Raw genomic sequence first — 16,641 nt, 5'->3', positions numbered from 1 at the left:
AACCAGGGAGCATAGATTTTAAAGTAATTGGTAGAAGGATTAGAGGGGAGTTGAGGAGAACTATTTTCACCCAGAGGGCGGTGGAGGTCTGGAACGCTTTGCCTGAAAGGGTGGTAGAGGCAGAAACCCTCATCACATTTAAAAAGTACTTGGATATGCACTTGAAGTGCCATAACCTGCATGGCTCCAAATGGCCTCCTTCTGTGCCATAAATTTCTATGATTCTATGATCTCTTTCCTTATTGACAGAGAGAAGCAGGATGAGAGAGCACTAGGTTTCATGCACATGGCAGGCTTGCCCAGGGCGCCATTGACTGCACGCACAGTGCCTTGCATGCTCCCTATCAGCAGCTTGGCATCTTTATCAATTGCAAGGGAATCCATTCCCTTAACATGCAGCTGGTTTGCCACCACATGCAGCACCATATGCAGGTATGTGCCCAGTGTCATGGCAGAAGTCATGATTCTTTCATCCTGTGCCAGTCCTCTGCTACCTAAAATCAGAGTAAAGGTCAGACCAAGGTAAGGGATAAGGGTAACTTAAACAGTCAGGGAACAGATACAGTTCTAAGTATAAAATGACTTAAAATAAAATAAGTGTAACGATTAATAAAAATGAATTCAATTGCCTGTACAGTAATGTGTACTGTTTCTGAAACAAAACAGGGGAACTGGAGGCAACAGTTCATTGTGAGGAGCCAGATGTAGTAGGCATAATTGAAATTGGCTTAATAAAGAACAGGACTGGCAGTTGAATATTGCAGGTTATAACGTATTTAGAAGGGATAGGGAAGTAAGAAGTCAGGATAGTTGTACTAATTAGAGATAAAATGATGACAGTTGACAGTAGACATAATTAACATTAAGATAGAAACAGAATCCATATGGATTGAGATAAAGGCTAAGGGATCAATCACTCTAATAGGAGTGTCTGCAGACCACCTAATAGTGACTATGATGGATTGGGGTGGCAATGCCAAGTGGGCTCCTTGTGTGTTGTTAGTTAGTATGATTGCATCAGAATGAGGCTGAGTGTAAGGGGTGGCTAGTAAGATGGGGATGTGATAATGTAGATAGAGAGAGAGGGATGGGTGGATGTGCAAGGTATGTTGGTGTGAGTAAGGATGTGCAGGAGTAGGGTTGAGAAGGCAGAGTGATGGGGTTGTGGTGAGAGGCACAGCAGAATGAAGTTGAGTATGGCTTTGTACTCACCTTTCTAATGAAATTATTGAAACGTTTCCGGCACTGCACCCAGGTCCTCCTGAACACATCCCTGCTGTTGACCTCCTTTGTAATTTGGAGCCAGGCTCTTTTTGTCTCCTGGGGAGGTCTCTTCCGCCCATTGGAAGGGAAGAGGATCTCCCTGCGTGCTCTGACTCCCTCCACAAGGATATGGAGGGAGTCATCGGAGAACCTGGGTGCAGCCCTCTGCCTCTGCAGCCATCTCTCCAACTGTTTGGTGCAATGGAAACCTCCAGTGTGCTGCCTGCACACTCCTAGATGAACCTTCAAATGCAATGCGACCATGGTCCCTTTAAATATACCAGCTGAAAACGTGTCATAGATGACATCATCAGACCCAGACCATTTAATTGGGCCGGGAAACGCGCAGAGCGGGCTTATTAGGGTCCATCATCGGAAAGACGTTTTCTGCAGTGGAATGGAAGCAGCAACGGAGTCATGACCTGCCATGCCGACCACCCGCACCCAACCCGCCCAGCTACAGAAAATTCTGGCCAAATCTGTGCCCTCTGGTTACTGACCCTTCTGCCATTGGAAACAGTTTCTCCTTATTTACTCCTTCATGATTTTGAACACCTTTATCAAATCTCCCATAAACCTCCTCTCTAAGAAGAACAACCCCAGTTTCTCGGGTCTCTCCAAGTAACAAGTCTTTCGTCCCTGATACCATTCTAGTAAATCTCCTCTGCACCCTCTCTAAAGCCTTGACATCCTTCCTCAAGTGTTGTGCCCAGAATTAGCCAGAATACTCCAACTAGGGCCTAACCAGTATTTTATAAAGGGTTAGCATAACTTCCATGCTTTTGTATTCTATGCCTCTGTTTATCAAGGTAAGGAACCCGTATACATTTACAACAGCCTTCTCAACTTGTCCTACCACTTTCAAAGACGTGTGTACGTACACTCCTAGGTCTCTCTGTTCCTGCATGCCTTTAAATTTGTATCATTTAGGTAATATTGCCTCTCCTCATTCTTCCTACCAAAATACATCACTTCACACTCTGCATTAACTTTATTCTGCCATGTATCTGCCCATTTCACCAGTCTGTCTATGTCAGTGAACACAATGCTGACCCATGGGGGACACCACTGCGCACTTCCCTCCAGTGTAAAAAAACAGCCGCTCACCATTACTCTGTTTTCTATCCCTTACCCAATTATATATCAATGCAGCCACTGCCCCTTTATCCCATGGGCTTCAATTTTGCTAACAAGTCTATATGTGGTACTTTATCAAATGCCTTTGAATGTCCATATACACAACCCTCACGAACCCTCTTCGTTACTTCATTAAAGAACTCAATCAAATTAGTCAAATCATAGAATAGAATCATAGAATGGTTAAAGCACAGAAGGAGGCCATTCGGCCCCCATCGAGCCCATGCTGGCTCTCTGCAAGAAAACTTCAGCTAGTCCCACTCCCCACCCTTTCCCTGTAGCCATGCAGATTTTTTCCTTCAGATACTTATCCAATTCCCTTTTGAAAGCCACGATTGAATCTGCCTCCATCACCCTATCAGGCAGTGCATTCTTGACCCTAACCACTCGCTGCGTAAAAAAGTTTTTCCTCCTGTCACCTTTGCTTCTTCTTAAATCTGTGTCCTCTGGTTCTCGACCCTTCTGCCAATGGGAACAGTTTCTCTCTATCTACTCTGTCCAGACCCCTCATGATTTTGAACACCTCTATCAAATCTCCTCTCAACCTTCTCTGCTCTAAGGAGAACAACCCCAGCTTCTCCAGTTTATCCACGTAACTGAAGTCACTCATCCCTGGAACCATTCTTGTAAATCTTTTCTGCACCCTTTCTAAAGCCTTCCCATCCTTCCTAAAGTGTGGTGCCCAGAATTGGACACAATACTTCAGTTGAGGCCGAACCAGTGTTTTATAAAGGTTCATCATAGCTTCCTTGCTTTTGTACTCTATGCCTCTATTTATGAAGCCCAGGATCGGATCCCGTATGCTTTTTTTAACCGCTTTCTCAACCTGCCCTTCCACCTTCAATGATTTGTGCACATATACCCCTAAGTCTCTTTGTTCATGCACCCACTTTAGAATTGTACCCTTGAGTTTCTATTGCCTCTCCTAGTTCTTCCTACCAAAATGTATCACTTCGCACTTTTCTGCGACAAATTTCATCTGCCACATGTCCGCTCATTCCACCAGCCTGTCTATGTCCTCTTGAAGTCTATCACTATCCTCTTCACTGTTCACTATACTTCAAGTTTTGTGTCATCTGCAAATTTTGAAATTGTGTCCTGAACACCCAAGTCCAAGTCATTAATATATATCAAGAAAAGCAGTGGTCCTAGTACCGATCCCTGGGGAACACCACTGTGTACCTTCCTCCAGTCCGATAAACAACCATTCAGCACTACTCTCTGTTCCCTGTCACTAAGCTAATTTCATATCCATGCTGTCACTGTCCCCTTTGTTCCATGGGCTTCAACTTTGCTGGCAAGCCTATTATGTGGCACTTTATCAAACGTCTTTTGAAAGTCAATGTACATCACATCAACCACATTGCCCTCATCAACCCTCTCTGTTACCTCATTAAAAAACTCAATCAAGTTAGTTAAACATTCACTACAAGCCCACTGACTCCCACAGCTACCTGGACTACACTTCCTCCCACCTCGCTTCCTGTAAGGACTCTATCCCATTCTCCAAGTTTCTCCGTCTCCGCCACATCTGCTCTTACGATGTCACCTTCCATACTAGTGCTTCCGACATGTCTTCCTTTTTGCTCAACTGAGGATTCCCCTCTACTGTGGTTGACAAAGCCCTTGACTGTTTCCATTCTATTTCACGCACTTCTGCTCTCGCCCCTTCCCCACCCTCCCAGAACCACGATAGGGTTAAACATAGAGACATAGAAGATAGGACCAGGTGTAGGCCATTCGGCCCCTCGCGCCTGCTCCGCCATTCAATGCGATCATGGCTGATCATCCAAATTCAGTACCCGGTCCCTGCTTTCTCCCCATACCCCTTGATCCCTTTAGCCTTGAAAAATATATCCAACTCCTTCTTGAATATATTTAGTGAATTGGCCTCTACTGCCTTCTGTGGTAGAGAATTCCACAGGTTCACCACTCTCTGGGTGAAGAAATTCCTCCTCATTTCTGTCCTAAAAGGCCTACCCCTTATCCTTAGACTGTGACCCCTGGTTCTGGACTCCCCGACCAGCGGGAACATCCTTCCAGCATCTAGTCTGTCTAGTCCTGTTAGAATTTTATAAGTTTCGATGAGATCCCCTCTCATTCTTCTAACCTCCAATGAGTACAAGCCCAATCGATCCAATCTCTCCTCATACGTCATTCCTGCCATCCCAGGTATCAGCCTGGTGAATCTTCGCTGCACTCCCTCCATGGCAAGAACATCCTTCCTCAGATAAGGCAACCAAAACTGCACACAATACTCAAGATGTGGTCTCACCAAGGCCCTGTACAACTGCAACAAGACATCCTTGTTCCTGCACTCAAACCCTCTCGCTACGAAGGCCAACATACCATTTGCCTTCTAAACCGCCTGCTGCACCTGCATGCTTACCTTCAGTGACTGGTGCACAAGGACACCCAGGTCTCGTTGCACTTCCCCTTCTCCCAATCTATTGCCATTCAGATAATAATCTGCCTTCCTGTTTTTGCTACCAAAGTGGATAACCTCACATTTATCCACGTTATATTGCATCTGCCATGCTTTTGCCCAGTCACCCAACCTGTCCAAATCATCCTGGAGTTTCTCGGCATCCTCCTCACAGCACACACGCCCACCCAGCTTTGTGTCGTCTGCAAATTTGGAGATATTACATCTAGTTCCCTTGTCTAGATCATTAATATATATTGTGAATAGCTGGGGTCCAAGGACCGATCCCTGCGGTACCCCACTAGTCACTGCCTGCCACTCGGAAAAAGAGCCGTTTATTCCAACTCTTTGCTTTCTGTCTGCCAACCAGTTCTCTATCCAAGTCAGTACCTTGCCCCCAGTCCCATGTGCCTTAACTTGACACGCTAATCTCTCATGCGGGACCTTATCGAAAGCCTTCTGAAAGTCCAAATACACCACATCCACTGGTTCTCCCTTATCTATTTTACCAGTTACATCCTCAAAAAATTACAGTAGATTAGTCAAGCACGATTTACCCTTTGTAAATCCATGTTGACTTTGTCCGATCCTGTCACTCTTTTCCAAGTGCTCTGCTATTACATCTTTTATAATGGACTCTAACATTTTCCCCACTACCGATGTCAGGCTTACCGGTCTGTAATTCCCCGTTTTCTCTCTACCACCTTTTTTGAATATTGGGGTAACATTAGCCACCCTCCAATCCATGGGTACTGTTCCAGATTCCATCGAATGTTGGAAGATGATCAGCAATGCATCTACTATTTCTAGGGCCACTTCCTTAAGTACCCTAGGATGTAGATTATCAGGCCCTGGGGATTTATCGGCCTTCAATCCCATCAATTTCCTTAACACCATTTCCCTACAAATACTGATTTCTTTCTGTTCCTCCCTTTCATCAGACCCTATGTTCCCCGACATCACTGGGAGGTTATTTGTGTCCTCCTTTGTGAAGACAGAACCAAAATATATATTTAATTGGTCTGCCATTTCTTTGTTCCCCATTATAAATCCCCCTGATTCTGACTACAAGGGACCTACGCTTGACTTCACCAATCTTTTTCTCTTCACATATCTATAAAAGCTTTTACAGTCAGTTTTTATGTTGCCTGCAAGCTTACGCTCCTATTCTATTTTCCCCTTCTTAATTAATACCTTTGTCCTCCTTTGTTGAATCCTAAACTACTCCCAATCCTCAGGTTTACTCCTTTTTCTGGCCAATTTATATGCTCTCTCCTTGGATCTTATGCTATCCCTAATTTCCCTTGTTAGCCACGGTTGAGTCACCTTTTTTGTTTTATTTTTATGCCAAACTGGATGAACATATTCTGTAGTTCATCCATGCGGTCTTTGAATGTTTGCCATTGCCTATCCACCGTCAACCCTTTGAGTGACATTCCCCAATCAATCCTACCCAATGCGCGCCTCAGACCATGGTAGTTTCCTTTATTTAAATTCAGGACCCTAGTCTCTGAGTCAACTACTTCATTCTCCATCTTAATGAAGAATTCGATCATATTATGATCGCTCCGATCCAAGGGGCCTCGTACAACAAGATTGTTAATTAATCCTTTCTCGTTACCCAGTCTAAGATGGCCTGATCTCTGGTTGGTTCCTCGACATATTGGTCCAGGAAACCATCCCGTAAACACTCCAGGAATTCCTCCTCCACAATATTGTTACTAATTTGGTTAGCCCAATTTATATGTAGATTAAAGTCACCCATGATGACTGCTGTGCCCTTATTGCACGCTTCTCTCATTTCCCTTTTAATGCCATCCCCAACCTCCGCATTCCTGTTTGGAGGTCTATATACCACTCCCACTAACGTTTTCTGCCCCTTGGTATTTCTCAGTTCTACCCATACAGATTCCACATCATCAGAGCTAATATCCTTCCTTACAATTGTGTTAATCCCTTCTTTAACCAGCAATGCTACCCCACCTCCCTTTCCTTTTTGCCTATCTTTCCTGAATATTGAATACCCCTGGATGTTGATTTCCCAGCCTTGGCTACCCTGGAGCCATGTTTCCGTAATCCCAATCAAATCATAATCATTTACCTCTATTTGTGCAGCTAATTCATCCACCTTATTACGAATGCTCCTCGCATTAAGACACAATGCCTTCAGGCTTGTTTTTTTAACGCTCTTAGACCTATTAGAATTATTATTTACTGTGGCCATGTTTGATTTAAACTTTTGAGTTCTCTGGCTGCCACTTTTGTTTTTCTCCTTCCTATCTTTTTCTTTTATCCTTGTTTCCCTTTCCTCTGTCCATCTGCTCAGGTTCCCAATTCCCTGCCATTTTAGTTTAAACCCTCCCCCAGAGCACTGGCAAACACTCCCCCTAGGACATCGGTCCCAACCCTGCCGAGATGCAAACCGTCCGGTTTGAACTGGTCCCACCTCCCCCAGAACCGGTTCCAATGTCCCAGGAATTTAAATCCCTCCCCCTCACACCATTCCTCTAGCCACGTATTCATCTGAAATATCCTTCTATTTCTACTCTGACTAGCACGTGGCACTGGTAGCAATCCTGAGATTACTACCTTTGAGGTCCTATTTTTTAATTTACCTCCGAACTCCCTATATTCAGCTTTTAGGACCTCATCCCGTTTTTTACTTATGTCGTTGGTACCTATATGCACCATGACAACTGGCTGTTCACCCTCCCCTTCCAAAATGTTCTGCAGCCGCTCTGAGACATCCTTAACCCTTGCACCAGGGAGGCAACACACCATCCTGGAGTCTCGTTTGCGGCCGTAGAAACACCTATCTATTCCCCTTACAATAGAATCCCCTATTATTATAGCTCTACCCCTCTTTTTCCTCCCGTCCTGTGCAGCAGAACCACCCCTGGTGCCAGGAAGTTGGCTGCTGCTGCCTTCCTCTGATAAGCCATCCCCCCCCCCAACAGTACTCAAAGTGGTGTATCTGTTTGAGAGGGGGATGTCCACAGGGGACCCCTGCACTACCTGCCTGTGCCTAGTACTCTGTCTGTTGGTCACCCATTCCCTTTCTGCCTGTCCAACCTTTGCCTGCGGTGTGACCAACTGATCAAACGTGCTATTCACGACGTCCTCAGCATTGCGAATGTTCCAGTATGAATCCAATCGCAGCTCCAGCGCCGCAATGCGGTCTGCCAGTAGCTGCAGCCGGACACACTTCCTGCACACATGGTTGTCAGGGACGCAGGAAGTGTCCCTGAGTTCCCACATATCGCAGGAGGAGCATACCACGGCACCGGGCTGTCCTGCCATGACTTACCCTTTAGTTAATTGCAATTAAATTAAATCAAATCAATCCCACCAATTTCACTACAGTTAAATGATATATTTAAGAGTCCTGGTTTACAAACAGTCCCCGCTACACCACAGAGAGCTTAGAAATTATAAACCACAGAGTTAAAGTTTAAAAAGAGAGAAATACTCACCAACCAATCACTTATCTGCTTTCTGGTGACATCACACTTCGATTACTTTTTACTTCTCTCCCTCTCTGTGAGATTGGAGATTAGTAAACCTACCTGGTCTCTTGGAGCCTTTTATAGCCCCGCTGCTGCCGCTGAAATTCCCGCCGATGCTGTGAGGCCTACCTGGTCTCTTGGAGCCTTTTATAGCTCCGCTGCTGCCGCTGAAATTCCCGCCGACGCGTTCCCCTTGTCCTCACCTTTCACCCCACCAGCCTCCACATTCAACGGATCATCCTCCGCCATTTCTGCCACCTCCAGCGTGATCCCACCACCAAACACATCTTCCCCTCACCTCCCCTTTCAACATTCCGAAGGGACCGCTCCCTCCGCGACACCCTGGTCCACTCCTCTATCACCCCCAACACCCCTTCCCCTTCGCCCGGCACCTTCCCGTGCAAGCACAGGAGATGCAACACATGCCCTTTTACCTCCTCCCTTCCCACTGTCCAGGGCACCAAACACTCCTTCCAGGTCAAACAGTGATTTATTTATAGTTCTTGCAATTTAATATACTGTATTCGTTGCTCACGATGCAGTCTCCTCTACATTGGGGAAACCAAACACAGATTGGGTGACCGCTTTGCGGAACACCTCCGTTCAGTCCGTAAGGGTGACCCCGAGCTTCCGGTCGCCTGTCACTTTAATTCTCTGCTCCACTCCCACTCAGACCTCACCATCCTCAGCCTCTTACACTGTTCCAATGAAGCTCAACGTAAGCTCGAGGAACAGCACCTCATCTTTCGATTGGGCACTTTACGGCCTTCTGGACTCAACATCGAGTTCAACAATTTAAGACCATAACCTCTGCCCCTATCTTTTTTTTCCATTTTTTTTTCTCTCTCACATGGCAGCTGTCTTTCATTCTGCCATGGCCATTTACACTTCATCTAGAGCCATCTTTTGTTTCTTAACTTGTCCCATTACCATCTCCTTTTGCCTTGCACCATCATCCCTTTTGTTTCTTAAACTCTCCTGCCTTCCATCCTAACACAGACCTTCCCTTTTTGTTCTTTCCTCCCCTCCCCCCTTTCCCTGCCCCTACACTTGCTTAAAAACCTGTTCCATCTCCAGCTTTTTCCAGCTCTGACGAAGGGTCATCGCCCTGAAACGTTAACTCTGTTTCTCTCTCCACAGATGCTGCCTGACCTGCTGAGTATTTCCAGCATTTTCTGTTTTTATTTCAGATTTCCAGCATCCACAGTATTTTGCTTTTGTAGTAGTTAAACATACAATTTGACTTTAACAAATCTGTGCTGGCTTTCAATTTTCTAAATGCCAATTAATTTTGTCCCGGATTGTTGTCTCTAAAAGTTTCCCCACCACCAGCGTTAGGCTGACTGGCCTGTAGGTGCCGGGTTTATCCCTCTACCCTTTTATGAACAGGGGTGTAATATTTGCAATCCTTCAGTCCTCTGACACCACTCCCATAGCTAAGGAGGATTGGAAGATTGTGGCCAGAGCCTCTGCAATTTTCGTGCCATCAGTAGGATAGGCAAAGGCACACACAAGACAGTCACTAAGGGAATGCATAAGGGTGATGAGTTGATTTCTTAATGTCATATTGGATGGACAGATGTGTAAAGTTGGAATGGAAGGTTTGCTTTGTAGAAAGGTGGCTTTTATTTCAGCATTGTGGCCAAGAGGACGCTGTGATGGTCAGTAACAGAGGGAAGGTAAGGTAAGGAAGGTATGGGACAGATGTTGAAAGTGGAATTGGTTTGTGTTCGCTGGTACCGCAGGCGGATCATTCCATCCCAAATATTTCACACAGAAAGGGGCTGTCTGGGTTGCATCCTTCCTTCTGCTTCCTCCTCTTCTGTGTCATAGAGTTATACAGCACAGAAAGAGGCCCTTCGGCCAATCGTGTCCGCGCCGGCCATTAAGCCCTGTCTTCCTCTTCACTCTGCAAACGAGTACTTTACATCTGTCTGCACTAAAGAGGATGTTGCCAATATCACAGTAAAGGCGGAGATAGTAGACAAATTGGATAGGATAAAAATAGATAAAGAGGAGGTACCTATAATGTTGGCAGAACTCAAAGTAGAAAATTCACCCTGTCCAGATGGGGTGTATCCTAGGTTACTGAGGGAAGTAAGGATGGAAATAGTGGCGGCTCTAGTCTCAATCTTCAATCCTCCTTAGATATGGCAGTGGTGCCAGAGGACTGGAGGGCTGCATTTGTTACACCCCTGTTCAAAAAAGGGCAGAGGGGTAAAGCCAGTAACTACAGGCCAGTCAGCCTGATGTCGGTGGTGGGCAAACTTTTAGAGACAATCGTCTGGCACAACATTAGTTGTCACTTGGAAAGAAGTGGGTTAATAAAAAACAGTTAGCACAGATTTGCGAAAGGTAATTGTGTCTGACAAATTTGATTAAGTTCTTTGATGAAGTAACGGAGAAGGTTGATGAAGCTTTCTAGTGCTGTGGAGGAGGGTTCAAACTAATTTTGCAGGGGGTGGGGAACCAGGATGAAGCAACAGACAGGAGAAATAAGATGCATAGAGGATTGGGAGAGACAGACAGCATTAAAAAAGAAAAAAAGAAAGACTAACATTTCTATAGTGCCTTTCATGACCACCCACATCTCAAAGCGCTTTACAGCCAATGAAGTACTTTTGGAGTGTAGTCACTGTTGTACTAAAGAGTAGTTCAGAAAGATGTGTGATCACAGAGGAGAAATGCAAAACAAACTAAGGCAGGTTTGGAGTGCATGTGCTTAAATGCACAGAGCGTGACAAATAAGATTGGTGAGCTGCAGGCACAAGTTGCCACATGAGTTTATAATATAGTAGTCATAACGGAGAACTGGGAACTTAACCTTGAAGGTTGATTTAAGACCACTGCTCTTTTTGATATATATTAATGACCTGGAAACTTACAACGTGGAAGGAGGCCATTCAGCCCATCATGCCTGTGCTGTCTCTTCGAAAGAGCAGTCGTGCTTAGTCCCCACACCCCCACTTATTGTCCCCCTTTTAACATTATTTATGGAATCAGCTTCCACCACCTTTTCAGGTAGAACATTCCGGATCCCAACAACTCTCTGAGTGAAACTATTTCTCCTCATCTTCCCTCTACATCTTTTGCCAATGATTTTAAATCTATGACCTCTGCCTTTTGATCCACTTGCCAGAGGGAATAGTTTTTCTCTATTTACTCTATCAAAACCTCTCATCTTCAAAACCTACATTAGATCGCCTTCTCTGTTCCAAAGAGAACAGTACAGTATCCTTTATCCGAACTACGGAAAACCTCTAAAAACCGAAAGTTTTTTCGTTCAGCGTGAGTCGTGCGCACGACATGACCAAAGCGGCGCATGACTTACGCTGAGCAGGGCAGAGGGTCACAGAGTTCCCTCCTGGGTAGGAGCTTGAAGGCCGAGCCGGGCAGTGTGAAGGAGGTACCGGGAGAGTGAACCCAACAATACAGCGGCCCGTCCGATAGCTGCAGCGGCCCGTCCGATATTCTTTTCTCCCACCCAACCCGAACCGAACCGCGGCCCATCCGATATTGTTTTCTCCCCCCCCAACCCGACCCGACCCCCGACCCGTCCGATATTCTTTTCTCCCGACCCGACCCGAACCGCGGCCCGTCCGATATTCTTTTCTCCCCCCCCGACCCCCCCTGACCCCAACCCCCCCCCCGACCTGAACCGCGGCACGTCCGATATTCTTTTCTCCCCCCCCGACCCCCGACCTGATTTGCGGGCCAGCTTAGTAGGTGTCAGCCGATATCCGTCTTTCCAGAGAAGCAGGAAGGGGAATGAGACACCGAACAGTCGCAAGAGGTAGCCTGAACTTTTAAAATTTATATTAAATACAAATTTCCCAGTCTTATAATAATACCTTCTGAAATCCGAAAAATTCCGAAAACCGAAACTCAGCTGGTCCCAAGGCTTTCGGATAAGGGATAGTGTACCTGTACTAACTTTTCCAACCTCTCCTCATAACTGAAGTTCCTCATTGTTGGTAACATCCTGGTAAACCTCCTCTGTACCCTTTCTAAGGCCTTTACATCTTTCCTGAAGTGTGGTGCCCAGACTTGGCCACAGTATTCCAGCTGAGGCCTAACCAGTGATTTATAAAGTAGGAAGTGGTGGAAAGTTATTGGAAACCATTATCAGGGACAAAATAAACTTTAATCAAGGACATCCAGCATGGATTTGTTAAAGGTAAATCGTGTCTGACTAACTTGATTGAATTCTTTGGGGGTGATTTTCCCAGCCCCGAGGAAGCGAGTTTGGAGGCGGGACAGTTGTCAAAATCGCAAAAAGTGAGGGCGAGTTCGGAACCCACCTCCGCGCAATTTTACCGGAGGCGGGTTTGATGGGTGCGATTCGGTCCCGTCTCCATCAGTCGGGAGAGGTAGTTAAGACCCTTAAATAGTCGTTAAGGGCCTCTATAATCCTATTTTGACAGGCCTTTGTTATTTTACCACATTTTGTGCGTGTTGCACGACCCTCCTAAATCACGCCAGCTAATCCTGGCGGGTTGACAAGTGGGTGGCCTCCTCACAGCTGCAGCTCCACCATTAAAACGGAGCTTTCATCAGGGATCAGTTGCAGGTGGCAGAACTTTTGTTCCACAGGACTTTCAGCACTTTTAGCAGGCCTACTGAAGTCGGAGGTGCTTCAGCTTCTATCTCTCAACTGTGGGACCTCCTTGGAAGACCCTCTCCTCGCTTGGACTGAGGGCTTCCTCAACGGAGGTATCTGCCAGCAGCATGGGAACCATTTATTTCCTTTCACCATGGACCTCAGATTTGGATGAGGAGCAGTCACGGCAGCAGCAGAACCAGGCAGCTCAGCAGCAACAGCAGCAGGAGTGCCAACCTCCTGCTCACCCACCTGACGCTACACAGGGCAGAAGGCACCAGCGCATGGAAGCACATCGCCGCAGGAGATACCCCCCTCTCAGGGTTTACAGACAGAGGATGAGCTACCTCAACATGACTGAGCAGCAGTGCCAAAGGAGGCTGAGACTTTCGCGACAGGTTGTCGGAGACATCTGCGCACTGCTGGAGCCAAGAGGAGTGGGTGGACACCCCTTACCTGTGGCTGTCAAAGTCACCACTGCACTCAACTTTTTTGCCTCAAGCTCCTTCCAGGGATCATCAGCAGACATCAGTGGCATCTCCCAGTTGGCCGCCCACAGTTACATCACGCAGGTTACCGATGCCCTTTTCGCAAAGGCCCACAATCACATCCATTTCTCAAGGGATCAAGCAAGTGTCATCGTGCGTTTAGTTGGCTTTGCAAATATGGCAAGCTTTCCAATGGTGCAGGGCGTCATAGGCTGCACACATGTGGCCCTTGGGGCACCCCATCAAAACCCAGCTATCTTTGTCAACCGCAAGGGCTTCCACTCCCTCAACGTACAACTGGTGTGTAACCACAAGGAGATTTTGCATGTTTGCGCCAAGTTCTGTGGTAGTTGCCATGACTCTTTCATCCTGTGGAACTCTAGTGTTCCTCTGCTCTTCAATCCGCCAAACCAACTTAACGGATAGCTCCTTGGTGACAAAGGCTACCCCCTGAAGTGGCTAATGGCGCTGATCAGGAGGCCAGCTAACGAGGCTGAGAAACGCCAGCCACATTTCGATCACGTGCATCATCGAGCAAACCATTGGCTTGCTGAAGATGCAATTCCGATGCCTTGACAGATCAGGTGTGGAGCCCTGCAGTATTCATCAGCCAGGGTCTCCAGAATGGTCGTGGTCTGCTGTGCACTGCACAACATGGCACAGCGTCGTGGGTTGCAGCTTTCTGATGAGCAAGTGGCTCAGTTCATAGCATCCTCAGATGAGGAGGAGGAGGAGGAGGACCGAGCGGCGGCGTATCGACCAGCAGCAGCAGCAGCAGCACGCGAGCACATGGCTGCCCGTGATGCAAGGGATCCACTCATCCTGGCCAGATTTGCACAGATTGCCCATTGTGGCACATGTGCTTGGCTCCTTCTTAACACATGATAGACAATGGACATAACTCTCTGGCCTCCTTTCACTCTGACCACCAACCTGACCACGCAAGTGTCGCCGAGCCCGCAATGTGGAGCTGCCTAAGCCGAAATAACAGATGCCATCACGCCAACAGTTTGCCATCACCTAATTTCAATACATTCACACAGGGATGGCATTTCATCAATAAACAGAAACAATCACCCAATCTGCACACAGATCTGGAGGTTATATCCCTTGCCAGCTGGACCCGCACAGCCTTGGTTTCTTTGGGAGGCCTCTTCCTCCCAGATGAAAGTGCAATAAATACTGTATATATGGACTTTCAGAAGGCATTTGCCAAAGTACTACACAGGAGGCTTGTTAAGAAGATGGAAGCCCATGGAATTAAGGGGAAGGTGGCAGTATGGATATGGAATTGGCTCATTGAAAGGAAGCAGAGAGCAGATGGTGGTGGTGGATGGATGTTTTTCAGACTGGGAGGTGGTTTGCAGTGGTGTTCCCCAAGGGTCAGTTTCGGGTCCATTACTCTTTGCAATTTTTATAAACAACCTAGACTCGGGTGTGGTGAGCAGCATTATAAAGTTTGCAGATGATATGAAACTGGGCAACGTAATAGATAGTGATGAGGATAGTTGTAGACTTCAGGGTGACATAGACAGGATGATGAAATGGGCAGAAACATGGCAGATGGAGTTCATAACGGAGAAGTGTGAAGTGATACACTTTGGAAGGACTAATATAGAAAGACAGTATACTATAAATGGCATAATTTTGAAAAGTGTAGATGAGCAGAGAGACATTGGTGTCCATATACCCAAATCCTTAAAGGTGGCATGGCAAGTTGATAAGGTGGTTAAAAAAGCATATGGGTTACTTGGGTTTATAACTAGAAGAATAGAATATAAAAGCAAAGAGATCATGCTACAACTTTATAAATCACTGGTCAGGCCTCATCTGGAGTATTGTGGATAAGTCTGGGCACCACACTTCAGGAAAGATATAAAAGTCTTAGAAAGGGTACAAAGGAAGGTTTACCAGGATGTTATGCCACACTGCCGGGGCGACACCTCAGCAATCCTAATAATCTGTTGGAGAGGAAATTGATGGTCTGTTGTGATGAGTTGGTGCTGACTGCTCCATGCTCCTTGACATTGAGTGCAGGCTTTCCTGTGCACCAAGCACACCCATGTGTACACCCATCAGCCTTCTTCTGTAGCCTGGCCCATCAAAGTCCTCATCTGAGTCCTCTGCAGCATAACTAGTGTGTGACCTCGCTCTCTGGGGAGCTGGCACCTGCGCTGTTGTTTCCCCACACCCTGCCTCCTACGCACTTGTGCCCGGTGTCCCACCACATGCAGATCGCTCCACCATCCTAGCCACTAAAATATGTGCAGTGTCAGTATCTGAGCTGGTGCCTGCGAGTGTAAGATCGAGTGATGCTGTCTCTTCATCTTCACTGTCTTCTTCCTCTTCCTCCACTGGCTGGGCAGGTTCCAATTCTTGGGTATCGTAAATGAAAAAGAGACAAGAGTTGAGTTCTGGTGCGGGGAGAGGACAAGTAAGAAGTGCATGCTTATACCCTCTGCAGCCTCTCACTCAGCAGAGATTGAGGGATGAGGGAGAAATGGGATGTGAGAAGGAGGATTAGGTATGCGGAAACGCTCATCATCAATCGCTTCAGCGTGGCCATGGCCTCAGCGATGCCCTTTCCCATGATGGCCTGCCCTTTCCCATGATGGCCAGCCCTGTCTCCTCCATGGGTGTTAAAACATGCAAGCATGCTTGTCCTCCTCCAGTTTTTTGCAGCTTCCTGCTTTTATGCGCCACCTTCTCCTGGAAGAAAGAGGAAAGTGTGTCAGTGAGTGTCGTGCAATATGTTTGGGTGATGTTGCTATCATGGTTGAATAGCTGCCAGTGTGTGCGAGCTGTGAGTTATGGGTGTGAGGCTTGTGATGGTACTAAGTGTGTGGCAGTGAGGTAAAGTATATAAATGTTAGGGTTGAGTCCTGATTGATGGAGATTGTTGGTAGGTGAGTGATGGGGGTGTAGTGAATTAAGCAGGGATGAGACTATTGGTGCAAGTTGGTAGGATGTACCATTTGAAGATGAAGTCGCTCACCTTGATAACTCATGCAAGATCATTAAACTTCTTCCTGCACTGCATCCATGTTTGCCGAACAACACTTCTGGCATTGACATCCGCTGCTATTTCTTCGAACTGCCTCCTGAGCACGTGTCTGCAAGGCCTCCTGCCACTCTGGGAATGCAAGACATCTCTCTTCCTTTCCACCAAGGGCTCCAGTCAATGTTCCCTCTATTTTTTTGTGCGCGGTCCTTTTAACTCTC

The 16,641-nt window shown here is 46.7% G+C and overlaps 1 protein-coding gene across 7 annotated transcripts in view; it reads left to right on the top strand.

Moving 5' to 3' along the window:
- Window positions 1-16,641, top strand: part of mak (male germ cell-associated kinase) — a 374,380-nt gene that overhangs the window by 280,046 nt on the left and 77,693 nt on the right. The window lies entirely within an intron of this gene.

The sequence above is a fragment of the Somniosus microcephalus genome, chromosome 5 (assembly GCF_052327205.1).
Source record: "Somniosus microcephalus isolate GS21.2 chromosome 5, FLI_Smic_1.0, whole genome shotgun sequence".
Lineage (NCBI taxonomy): Eukaryota > Metazoa > Chordata > Chondrichthyes > Squaliformes > Somniosidae > Somniosus > Somniosus microcephalus.
The sequence above is the reverse complement of the archived record's forward strand: the minus strand, read 5'-3'. Positions and strand labels throughout refer to the sequence as shown.